The sequence below is a fragment of the Falco punctatus genome (genome assembly GCF_963210335.1).
Source record: "Falco punctatus genome assembly, chromosome: 6".
NCBI classification, from domain to species: Eukaryota; Metazoa; Chordata; class Aves; order Falconiformes; family Falconidae; genus Falco; species Falco punctatus.
The window spans coordinates 10405229-10418985 of NC_137585.1; the positions used below are offsets into that span (position 1 = coordinate 10405229).

Consider the following 13757-nt stretch of genomic DNA (forward strand, 5'->3'; position numbering starts at 1 on the left):
GCTCTGTGCCCCAAAAACACTCCTCATGCCACAGAAAGATAATTTCATTCTGCCATCAGTAAGATGTGCTTGTGGTTTTTCATCTTCCAAGAGTACCAAAGCCTACTAATCAGGAAGCTTTGTTCACCTATCCCTCAAGCAGTGAACAGAGGTCAGATCTGAAGCAGAATATATCGAGTACAAGATATCTGTCATTGAAAGACAGCCTTTAACATCACCCAGACAGCCGGGATCTTGAATTGACTAAAGATAAAAAGACATTTTACTTCCCCTCTAAATCTCCTTTAAGGCTCTTACTCAGCAAAGCACTGAAGCACGGCAGCAAACGTAGGGTTGTGCTTGATCCCATTGACTTCACTGGGATTAGTCAGGTGCTTAACTCTTTGCTCATGGTTGAGTACTTTGCTGGATTGACAATTAATTCCTTGTAAGCATGTCAAGAGCTCACAAAATTATGTCCCAAACTGGTGGGGAATAGAGTGCAGAAATATCATCTTTTGCATGTTAGCAAAAGTGAAAAGCTTCATAAACTAGTCATGGTGTCCCTGAATAATTTCTTCTGGTTAGTTGCATGGGTTATGAATGGTCCTGTTTAATGAGCTGACTTCCTGGGTTTGTGCTGAGGAAAAAATCAGATTTTGTTTTCCTCTACCTCAAATGATTATTTTTTAAAAAATTTTCCCTTCTCCCTAAAAACCCTGAAACTTGTTTACTTTAGTTAACCTAGCCTGCTCTGTTAATCCTGAAGTAACTGATTTGGCTTCCAGTTTGGATATTTGACCATTTTAAAGTTTAAATTAAAATCAATTTTGAATGAAAAAAGCCTTTAAAAAAGCAAAAATATTTTTTATTTTAAAAAAAATCTCAGTAACAAACATTTAAAAACAGTATTTAATTTTCTTCACTCAAAACTAGTTATTATGTATTATTGTATTTATATGTTACTATGTACCCTATTTGAAGGAAAAAATCCCTTCTTTGCCCTATTTTTGTGTGTAGTCCTCATTATAAGAACTAGCAATTTCTTGAATGTTATTTTAATTCCATATAAACAAATAAATTTCCCCATACACGTAGATATTTACAAAAAGAGAGGCTGCCATTTATGGTTTTTCTTTTGCCACTGTTTGGATGGCTTCTAGAATTCCATCTGCCACTTCAGTCTCTGCAATAGAATTAAAACCTTTTATTTTTAATAATTATTATGAGATTATATACCTGTCATTCATGGACATTCAGATTAGAATTGTTTTCTTATGAATTTACACTGGCATTTTTTAAACTATAGAATTAATCAGTCTGCAAAATTCCGTTAGTACTACAGATTCAAGACATGTTTTATTGGTTTTTTTGCTCACTTAGGTGATCACATTGAAGCTAGAAGGGACTGCTCATACAAATAAAATTTCACAGCACCTGGCTTTTATGAATAAGACACATATAAAACTGTATATTAATGCAAAGAACTAGTGAGGTTATTTAAGAAGGTAGGGGAAGACCAGTAATAAGGCTGATCTATCAGAGTTTTTAGGCAATGCCTCACCATGCAATAGTGAGCATGGCTTCCATGGTTTTCCTATAGTGGCAATGAACTAGATCATTTCAATGTAAATTATCAGATACAGAACTTCTTATGCAGATATCTTGACAAGAGAAAGGGTTAAATAAGGTCTAAAAAGTAAAGATGTTTTCAATGTTTTGTCCATGTTTGTCAGAGGTTTTAAAACCACTGGCTTTCATTTTAAATTGAACAAATATTAGTACGTATTTTCAGAAGTCTAGTTTGTTCAGTGTTTATTTTTTCCTTGATATTTAAAATGCAGTTTTCTAGAAGAGATGTAAAAAAAACCCTAAAGCTTTTGAAAATGTCTTAAAATTTTGTTTGGTTTTGTTTTCACTTTGTCACACTCCACTGAAAAATAAGTTGTGAAAAAATAGACATAGAACCATAGAATGGTTCAGGTTGGAGGGAATCTTAAAAGATCATCTAGTTCAACCCACCTGCTGTAAGCAGGGAAATCTTTCTAGACAAAGTTGCTCAAAGATCCATCCAATCTTGCCTTGGAGACTTCCAATATTGGGGCATCCACAGCTTCTTGGGGCAACCTGTTCCAGTGTCTCACCACCCTCATCATAAAAAATTTTTTCCTTATGTCCAATCCAAATCTACCCTCTTTCAGATTGAAACTGTTGCCCTGTCTTTCTTACAAGCCAACTGTATTTTGAAAGGTTGTAATAAGGTCTCCCTGGAGACTCTTCTCCAGGCTGACCAACTCCAACTCTTTCAGCCATTCTGCCTAGGAGAGGTGTTCCAGTCCTCTGACCATATGCGTGGCCCTCCTCTAGACCTGCTCCAACAGGTCTATGTCTTTCCTGTGCCAAGGACCCCAGAACGGGATGCAGTACTCCAGCTGGGGACTCATGAGAGCAAAGTAGATCAGGAGAATCACCTCTTCTTTTTTCTGATCACACCTCTTTTTCTGAAGCCCAGGATACAGTTGTCTTTCTGGGCTGCAAGTGCACACTGCCAGCTTGTGTCCAATTTTTTATCCACCAGTACCCCCAAGCCCTTCTCTGCAGGGCTGCTTCAATCCCTTCATCCCCGGACCTGTATTGATATTGGAGATTGCCCTGACCTGGGTGCAGGACCTTGCACTTGGCCTTGTCGAACTTTACAGGATTCACATGGGCCCGCTCCTCAAGGCTGTCAGGGTCCCTCTGGATGACATCGCTTCCCTCAGGTGTATCAACTGCACCATTCGGCTTGGTGTCACCTGCAAACTTGCTGAGGGTGCACTCGGTCCCACTAGCTCTGTCATTGATGAAGATATTGCATGTATGCATTGGTCTCAACCAGATCATTCTCCGTAGTCAAACAGTTACAGGAATCCTTACTGTACTGTACAAACCTTCTGTCTGTATCTTGCCCTGTCTCGTGTGTGTGTGTACATATATGCACATGCACACAAATACAATACACAGGGGAATATGTAGAGAAATGGATAGAAACTCACTCTATTTCTCAGATGTTTTTAGATTTTGTATCAAGTCCCATAGACGCATTGCATATTTCAGCTGCATGTAAAGTCTTACAGACATTTCATAGTTTCCTGAAGGAGTCAAGAGGCATGTGGGTACAGGACGCTACCAGCAGAGTCACTAGTGCTGTGCAATAGGTTCAAAAGTGATACAGAAGTGAGAAGTTTGAGTGGGAGAAACATTGAAGGGAAATTTTGGTAAATGCAAAATAATGTACATAGGAAAAAATATATTCAGGAATCAAGGTAGATTCTGACTTGATATGACTGGTATCCCCTGCTCCTGACCCCAGGCGAGATACCTAGATGACACTGAGGGCATTACCTTGAAAGCATCAGAGGGCACTGAGAAGGAAAGAGAAACTTTATCATGCTGCTGTGTACACATCTGATACACTGTGCACAGTTCAAGTCACTGCACCTCAGGAGGAACTCCACAAAGACCAGGAGAGAGAAGGGTGGTCAGAGAAACCAAATGGCTTCCACAAGTGTAAAGACTGAACAGACTACAGCCTTCAGCTTGGAGAACAGATCTTAGAAAGGAGCTACGACTGACATCCACAAAGTAATGAATGGGGTGAATAAGGTGACTGGGGGATGATCATTCATTATTTCTTATAGAACAAGAACTCAGGAATACCAGAGGCAGGATTCAAATGAGAAATAGGAAATGGTTTTGCACACAATACACAATCAAATTACAGAATTTATTACCACAGTAGATTACATACAACAATTATTTAGACACACTTAAAAAGCCACAAGAGAAGTTCCTGGAGGCTAGGCAGGTATTAAACACCATCTTATAAAACTACAACCTGCAGATCTGGAAGTTTTTACTTATAGCTGTAAAATAATACAGCACCTCAGAGTAAAGATTACTGTACCCACCCCTGTACTTAAACGCTTTCCCTGTATATTGGGCCAGATGGATCTTTGGTCCCCCCTAGCACATCGTATCTTATGTTTCATTAATATCTATAATCTACTGTCCATTAGCCAAAATACAACTTGTGGGCATAACTGATGCTTGAAGACTCATTACCTAGTATTAGAGACAGTATATTTTATTTGTTCAGGAATAATCTATATCCTTTTATAGATTTTATGTAATCTTTCAAAAATTCCATGACAACTTATGAAAATTTTATCAGATAAATCTTCTTTTCTGATCATGTTTCTGTCATCAGAAGATTTTTAGAGTAGGTTAAATCACCATGCAATAGAAGGACCACTAATATATTTTTATTGCAAGATAAAGTTGTGATTCAGGAAATTGCTTCCTCAATAAATAAAGGTACTATTAACAGTGATACACCAGAAATTAAGTCTACCATTTTCTGGGCTATACCTCAGACAGCAAAAGAAAAGTCATTGCCATGGCAAACCATTAGAAAAAACCCACAAAAATAGCTAGGAATATCTCAAGACAATTAGACTGCAAACTGGAAGACCCGAAGTCAGTTAAAAAGAAATTACCTAGTATTATCATCCGAAAATAACCTCAAAAGAATTTGTTCCAGACTGAGCAGGAACCCAGTTTTCTGTATGATTGTACTTTGATAAGTGACGTGGCTGGTGCTCAGCATCACTTCCTTTTAAAAGACCCAAGGTAGGTGTAAAAGTAAAGGGTCTAGTAAAAGTATTGCAGCTTCTGATCTGGTTTTATGATCTGGCATTTTCAGTATCATTGTACACAAATGGGGCCGCCACACAATTAAAGATAATAAATCTGTCTAGGAAAACTAACAGCATGGGCTTGCCTAAACAGAACTAGAACTAGGTCTCCTGACAAATTGGGATCTAAGGAAGATCTTCAGCATGTTCGTTACGTGCCTGCAAAAATGCTGTTCTAAACAGCTGCAGGCACAAAACTGCATGTGCAGAAATGTAAAGAAAATTCAGAAGCTTTTAAAAATAAAAAGAAAGATGCTGAGACTGGCTCAGGCCATTTGATGCTCCTAGCACTGTACGAATCATTTTGAACAAGACCCATATTAGTACTGGGAATCTTTGCTGGCATAAAACCAGCATCTTTCAGCTATACCAGAAATAAAAGAGATGTCTGAGGGAGAGGACAGGCATAGGAAGAAGTTGGTTGCGTGTCACATTCTAGGTTATATGACATGGTTTGGCAGAAATTCCCCAGCTGACCTCTCAAGTCGAGGTGCGTTAGATCTAGCCAAATGCGTTAGGAATAAGAAATAAGGCAACAGAAGCTTATGCAAAAACTGGTTCAGATTTCAAGTCAAACCAAGCTCCTTTAAAACCAATGCTTAAAATGTAATTGGAAGTCACAAAAAATAAAAATACATCGAGAAGCAATATACAAAATTAAAAAGGGATTTAACATTTCTTAATGATTGGAATAGAATTACTGCTATAAACTATAATTTATTATATATAAAATATATTATATAAAAATAAATATACAAATAATATATAAATATGGAAATATATATTTCCCAAGCACTCATAATTATTCAAGGAATGTCACCTCTGCTAACATTTATTCTTTTAGTTTATGAAAGACACATCAAAACATGTCAAATTAGCAGATATGTCCATTTCACACATGCAAAATGTACAGAGCCTTGTGAGCACTTGCACTATGATTTATCTATACCCATACAAGTAATCCTAAGGCGTTTCAGGGAATTACTTTAGGGAATAAAGTTAAGCCCTGTGTGTTTGGATGGGAGAGGCAAGTTTTAAACATCCTGCACACAAGGTAAGATACCATTGTTTATAGCTATTCTTAGCAAAATTAGTAATTTCAATCTTTTTTTCTGAATGTATTCCAGCTGCACAGTATTTAGGCAGATTTACAGAGCTGCAGTTAGATTCTTTTGTTGGTTGCTGGAACCTTGGTTTATAAATGTACAAAAGAGACAAACTGGATGGAGTACAGAGGGAAAAAATGTTGATCAAGGGGCTGGAGGAACTGACACAAAATGAAGAGATAGAGAGCTTAACTAAACAGCTGACTATGGCAGAGGGAATGGCTGCCTGAAAACACAGAATTTACCAAACAGGGAAAAAAGCATAATTCAGGATGCTATAATGGAGGGGATCATTCCACAGAAACAGGCGTCAGTCAGGTTTCCTATTGCTTTGACTGTGTTATTCAGAGGTATCCAAGGTCTTCCAGAGATAAACATTAGATAAATACTTCTTACCCAGTTTTGGTCAAATTTCCTTACAAACAAACTTGCAATGATGTATTGTTTAACTGAGAAGTGAAACCTGTTATATTCTTTGTGACTATCGAAAACACGGTTTTAACAACTGAGTTTCAGATAATTTTACCTTTTTTCTCTCTGTTTTATATTTTTCCAGCTGCAGTCTGCATCAAAAAATTGCATTTGGGGAGACAAAAAAAACCCACTAAAACAAGGAGAAAAATCTAGGTGATTTTTCTTCAGGTAAACAGAAGTTAGTAAAAACTCTATTTAAACATACACTCTCACATACAAAGAAAAAACAGGAAGTACAAAAAAGCACCAGAAATTATATGTAAAAAACAATTTTTTAATCCTTTCAGTATAATACTTTTGATTTCAATGAGATTTTCTCTTTCCAGTTTCCATGGATTCAGTTTTTGACCTGGCGCAAGCAGAGGTGCAAAGCTGTGACACCACCGGAGCAAGCTGAGAGCAGGTTTGGGCTTTTTAATCATACTCTGCTCCCAGGTCTCCATCAGCTGTGATGGGAAGAGGACTCAGCACATCATTAACTACCCTGCATGCTGAACTGTATATACTTGCTTCCCAACGTGCTAGGGAAAGAGAAGCAAAGCTTTGCCTGTACCATATTCCACATGATATCCAATATCTAGGAAGTGATATAGGTCAGCTGGATCCATTTTCCTTTCCACTCTATGCTGCCCAGCAAGCAGTAAAATATGAAGAGACTGTGGTCATCACATGCAGTGAGTGTCTGATGTTGATACCTGACTTGGTTTATGCAGACCAGCGCTGCATTTGCTCCTGACCATCAGCAGAAGCTGCAACACCAGCAAACAGAGTGACTCAAACCGCTGTAGGAAACCATGGTTCAGCTCTGTTATGAGGTGTAGGCCTATAAGATCAATTCGCTATTCAATACTTTTAAAAACTGTTTGTTCCCTGAAAATCATGTGGACCAGTAATAACTTGGACAACAGCATGCACAACATTAAAAGCAAAAAAAAGCAAAAAAAGTCTAAATAACCAAAATACATTATTAACAAAGGTGTCTTCATTTTTTTGCCTAGAACAGGGGTTGTCAAGCAGTGATTTTATTGTTTTGAAGTATGTAAAACCTTTTCTTTAAAATGCAATTTATAAAGAGTAATCCAATGTATTTCCAAGGCAGTATTCTCAGCCTCCCTTCCTCCTCAGCCCCCCTCCTCCTGGCTAAATGGATCTTTACAGCTATAGAAGAACTTTGGCTGTTATGTGGTAGGTGATAAGGTTAATGGAAAAATCAAAGCCCAGAGGGTACAGTAGTGATGTTGGCCAAAAAGTTCCTCCAGTTGCACACAAGCAATTCAAGCCATAGAAATTCCTCTGTGTGGCTGAACATGAGGATTGAACTCTTCTTCCCTATGTAGCACCTTTGACATGCCACTAGCTCGATGGCGTGGCACTTTCATTACAGCTTAGCAGCATTTACAGAGTATTTAATTACTTTCCTACACCCTGTCCTGTTTTACAATTTGTTCAATCATTTCTGCCCCTATTTCTAATGAGGATTTCAGTTTCAAAATGGGCTTGAAGCCAGAGATGTAAATGGAAGGCACAATATATTGCTTCCTGAAAGATGACATGGGGTAGAGGGAAGGAAAAGAGGAGAACGCAGTATGAGAAAGGAGGAGGGGTAACATATAGGAAAAAAATGTGTTCTTAAGATTCGCGCTAATTGAACACACCAACAGAAGAAGATAAATGATCCTCCTGGGCAATTAGCAGACTAAGCAATATTAATAAAAAGAGTCTCTTAGAGGAGACCTTCAACAGAGATAAAATGGCTCGGGTGGAGGGGCTGAAAAGAAGAGCTCTGGCTAGTGATGTGGGAGGGAAGCGAGATGCACAGAGCAGCCATTAAATCAAAATAGCTAGACATGCAGCATTACAGTGAAATAAAGAGAAAGGTGATTCTGGACAGACAGGGTGGCCCTTCTGAATGGTACAAGGATGCAATTCAGGAGGGCTTAGCTCTCCTAGAGATGAACAGTTTCTGACATGCTGGGACAAGATACAATGATAATGATAGATGCAGAGTCAGCACTGGGTCTCTTTACCAAGCAGTTCTTCCAGCAGCATTTATGCCAGCCTGTAGCCCACGGGCTGCTGGCACAAATCATCCATCCTACAAGAAAAAATTGGTCAGAGATTGACAGCTAACTTCAACTTCTGGACTAGTTTTTCATCTGGTTGGTTTTTTTGTTTTGTTTTGGTGGTTTTTTTTTGTTTGTTTGTTTGTTTGTTTTGGTTTTGGTTTTTGGTTTTTGTTTGTTTTGTTTTGTTTTGTTTTGTTTTGTTTTGTTTTGTTTTGTTGTTTTGTTTTGTTTTGTTTTGTTTTGTTTTGTTTTTTAAACTCTCAGTTCCCTCTCTTTAGAGCCCTAGGACAGAGAATTGAAAGGGATTTTCCAGGGTCATTGAGCCTTAACTACTGTCTTCTCAGGGAACATCATACCATCCTGGTAACAGACTCACAGAATTTACCTTAAAACCAGCTTGGATTATTGCCTCACCTCCCCTTTGCTCTGCTAAATGTCTGTTGTAAGAAATGGTGTCCCTGAAAACTTATGAATGCTTATCAAATTTTCAGCCTAGATGTATTCCTACCTAGGTTATACCCATTTGTTCTTGTGCCAATGTTTTCCTTTAGTTTAATCACTCTTCTCCCTCCCTGGTGTTTACTTAATTGCTTTTATCTGTTTGATTTAAGAGCTTGTTGTGAAGTGGTTTTAACTGTCTTTAAGTTTGTCTCTAACTAGACTGTACAATGCCCCAAGGGGTTTGGCAGGGGCTTTCTGTTGTCATAATTCGCTGATTATTCTTAATCCTGTGAGCCATTCCTTTATCAGGGATGGTTTTGAGGTAATTAAAAACAGCACTGTCATAGTATCAGTACTTGGACCAGGTTACTAAACTGTGAATATTCCGTTAACCAAACCCCAGACCCATTTACAGCTGTGAAAATTCAGAATGCAGAGTTATTGGGGTATGTGGGGTCCCATCAAAATGATGCTAAAACTTTTTAAATTTAGAGAAATTTAACGACTTGTTGGTCCAAGGAATAATTGGACACTGTTCAAATGGCTAGGGATATCATCCAAATATGACTGGTGTCTAAGTAAAGTGTTAACTTGCAGCAGATATTCTAAGAAATAATAAAATTATATTTATTTAATATATTATTTTATAAATATATTATATATATTATAATATATATTCCCACAGCTGTTTAAACATTTATATAAATAAATATACACTTAGATGTCTTAGTGTGTACGAGAACCCCCTGATCTTTTCATTCTCCCATATATTGCTATTTCTTTACCACGCAGGCTTTGTACTAGAAGATAACTACCGTCCCTCCTGTTGACCCACATTTTGAAATGTAGTTCCTACAGCTAGATGGAGATGACCGTGTCTTTTACACTGCGAGTACCTAAACCCATGGAAGTGTTTTACATGTGGAAAACATCACTCCAGTAACGTGTCTGCAAGAATGATATGATGCATTGAATTGTTAGAGCCGTTCCCCACACAGTAAATCCCTGGTTGCCTCCCCTTTGTTGGGACCCTGCAGCCTGCCTGCACCCAGCTCGGCAGAGTAAGTAGGTGAGAGGTAGCTGCAAGCTTTCCACAGACCTGTTTGCTGCTTCTGAGCCAGCAGACAGCATAGGCATTTGATATATTTAATGAATGGAAGTCTGATTTTAAAGCAGAGGAAATCATCAAAGCATGAATTTCTGGGGTCCCTGAGGTCACCTCACGTGTCAGAAATTAGTGGTGGGAGTTAATGTGGCAGCAGCAAAGATACAAGGAAGAAGTAGTATACCTGTGGGCTTTCCATGGCTCCTGGATGGAGAGGGAACAGGGCTGAGGCTGCGCCAGCAACAGGAGAGGCTCAGTTGGCAATGGCTTGCAAGCCAGTATCTCCTTGAGTCCAGGATGTTATGACAAGTGAAATGTGGAGACTTGGATAAAACGTCCAGCATGTTCTGACAGCAGCCTGTCCCACTGTTTGGATATAACATGAAAAACTGAGTCATAAAGGACTGAAGCTATACAGTACAACTTTGTGCCCATTTTTGGCTACATCTTGAATTACAAAAATTACAATGACTTCTTAGAAAGGAAAGCCTTGCCTTTCTACTAATACGTTGTAATATTCCTGGAAGGGAGCCAATGTGTCAATTTAAGTACCCTCTCAAAGTGCGAGGGACTGTGATATTTCCAAGTCACAATGCCAGCTCCAGCCTTTCTGGAATGTGTGCCAAAGTCTTTCCACTGAGAAGAATGCCTCACATTAAGCGTGTCATCCCTGGGCTGGCCCTCAGCTCCCTCCCCAGCTCTGGAGTCTCAGCTTTAACCTTCATTCCTGTATCCCGTTTCTCAGCCCCATGGAAAAAAATGCCATGGAAACACCCCCATCCTCCTTTTACACGTCAGTGTGAAATGAAAAATTCTCATGACTGGCTGTTGAACAAGAACAAGGCAATCCTGTGCTGGGAATTTTAATGCCACATTTTTGTCATAACCTGCATGCTGTGTATGAAGATTGTACTCATCAGTACAGCTTATAATTTGTCAGTGGCTAAGGACCCAGCCCTGCAGAGGCATTCATGACTATGCAAAGGTCCAGATTTGAGCTGCCCCGATGGAAAGCACCAGAAGTTTTGTCTGGGTACAACTTGGTTCAGAAAGACTTACTGAGACAGGAGATATCTGTCCACAAGAGCATCTCCAGACTTCTGTTATTTCCATTGATACACCAGGTTTTTAGAAATCCAGATAACCATCGTGCACTTCTAGTTTAATGCAAATAAAAGGGCAGCCTGATTAAGGTCTGACTGATTTAAACTCAAGTCCTTAGAAGAATACAACTAGATATATTTTCCAATCAAACCAAAAATTTTATGAGGTCAAGCTCCCAACAATTGATGATTTCTGATTTGGACATCAAGAAATTTGTTCTACTTTGTATTTTAATACAGCAGGTTATTGTTCTGCATCTTGCCTTCTTTGGGCCTCAAATATTTTCCATGTTCTCAAAAACATTGGAACCAAGGGGTGTGGGGGTGTGTGTGTCAGAATAAAAGGAAAGAAAGCACTAAAGAAACATCTCCTTCAGAGTACACAGCAAGGGTATTTTACACTCATTATGTAAAAAGAGGAATGGCAATTGCCCTTCCAGATCACAGAGATGAAAAGATGGAAAAGCACAAAGGAAAGAAGCAAAAGCAACCAAATCAAACCACTGTCACATCTGATTTTTCTAAAGTGCCCCAATGCCCAAGCTGATCCTTGGCCACTGTCATTACAGGCATTGCTTATTTCCCTGATTTCAGTTTCATTTTCCCTGACGTTCCAGGTGTCTCTTATAGTAAGAAGATGAATTTGAGAATGCTTTCATTCACAATTAATTTTAAGTGACTTTCTATAGTACTAGAGTGGGAAAAACTCCAAATGAGCTCAAAGAATTAAACAGCAATGACTAAACCCAACAGGTTTTTAAAGGTATACATTTTAACTCAATTTACAATTTAGGGAGCAAGTTTTAAATTATTTTTCTTTGACAGTGCTGCAAGACCAGTAATTACAGAAGAGAAGAAAACTTTAATAATTTTTTATCTAGATTTGTAAAACAGATTTGGGCAGGAAATGACTTTTCCATCCCAACACATCAGTGTGAAAAATGACTAAACAAACAAACAAAAACCAACCAACCAAACAAACAAACCAAACAAACAAAAAACCAACACCCCCCTGCCACACACACACACAAAACCAAAAAAAAACCCAAAAAACAACAACAACAAAAACACCACAAAAACCAAAGCCCTGAACCCTATTTGGTATTAGGGGAGAAGAAGTTCAGATTTTTCTTGACTAAGGTGAGCTGCATTACTCACTACCTTCTATTTAGAATGCTCATCTGAAAAGCAGGAAACTTCAATATGAAATCTGTGCAACTCCCACACTTCAGGAGGGTCCCCTAACTAATGGGTTCTGGGCTGTATTGCATGTTTTGATAGTATGGATTGCATTTCTGTTAGAGCCTTAAAGATGCCTATCAGTAATCTGATTTTTTTTAACTATAAAAAATGAAATGTTCATCATACCTTGCCATTCTAGGCTTTGGCAATGACATTATAAATAACTCCTGTTTGAAAGTAGAGTACACAGTTGTAGGGTTAAGGTTTCTATGATGCATAGAGAAGCTCCTGTTTCATCAGGCAGTTTCGGCAGACTTGCTGCCAGAACATTATAGATTTGAAAAAAGTCCAGGATATCACAACTTAATAGCAATGGGAAATTCCCAGGAACTTCAAATTCGTGTGAAATTGTTAGATTAATAGAAGTCCTCCAGGAAAATGGGACTAATAATACTAATCCTGTAAAACTTAATGGTTCAATAACCCATTTCCCCCCAAGAATGCCCACATACATGCTGTGGTACAGAGCACTTATTTGCAGCTTGAGTTTTATGTGTTCTGAGGTCTGAAAGGTGAGACCCATCACTGCCAGCACCGTATTTTACCCCATACTTGGCCATCATTTTAAAGGGATATGCCTTGTTCTTTAGTGGTTTGGGGGGGTGTTTCATTTAGCTTTAAAAAAAAAAAATAATTAGAGAGAGAAAGACTTAAGTACCCTGGAGCTCCAATGCCACTGTAGTTGTACATCTCAAAGGCAGTGGTTATTTAGGTGAGATGAGGAAAGAGGCAGTTCCTGCTTAGTTCCCAAGTTCCAAACCTTGAATCCTGGCCAGCTAAATCCCACCTAGAAATGCTGTGCTGGGGAAGAGGGGTCTTTGTGGATCTAACCAGTATGTTTTCTTCTCAGATTTTTTCTTTTTACATATGGGAAAAAAGCTAATTCTATAGTGGGTTTTGCCCATGCAACCCAGAAGAACTGATTTCAGGTGTTATGTACAAGATTAACAATACTAAATCTCATTTAAGCATGCACATACCATATAGGCACTGTCACATATCTCACATATTCACTAAACTCACACCACTTTTACCACCTCTCTTGAAAAAGCTGTGAAATCCAGGCAACTTGCATTATTTTTTTCTTTTTTGTTTTATTATTCAGCCCATTGTTTTTCTTTTAGAATTAACATGGAAAAATCAATTTTCCTCCCTTGTTAGATCTCTGGAGATTTTTGTTTTGTTTGTTTGGGATTTATTTTATTTTTGTTTTAATTAAGAGGTACAGTAAAGGAGATCCTTCACTGCTGTAAGCCAGGATAGTGCCAGCAGTTTAGAGCCTTTTGAGACTGACTTAGGATCTGTTGTTTAGGGCATGTTTTCTCTTTCAGTTGGATATAGGATACATTAACACAACTAGATTTCTGCAATTGCTTAACCTCACAGAAAGATAATGGAATAGGCTGAGAAAGAATGGATCTTTCTCTCTCTAAGAAGATCTATATACATATATATGATGTAAATGTTATCTATAGGTAATAATTATATTTGTTTTAAATAAATGT

At 38.3% G+C, this 13757-nt stretch overlaps 1 protein-coding gene across 2 annotated transcripts in view; it reads left to right on the top strand.

Moving 5' to 3' along the window:
• The window catches only part of NTF3 (neurotrophin 3), an 80317-nt gene continuing 66560 nt past the window's right edge, over positions 1-13757 (top strand). For both annotated transcript variants that reach the window (XM_080391440.1, XM_080391441.1), the window contains exon 1: positions 1-13757. This exon is cut by the window's right edge. The gene's annotated coding sequence lies outside the window, so the exon portion shown is untranslated.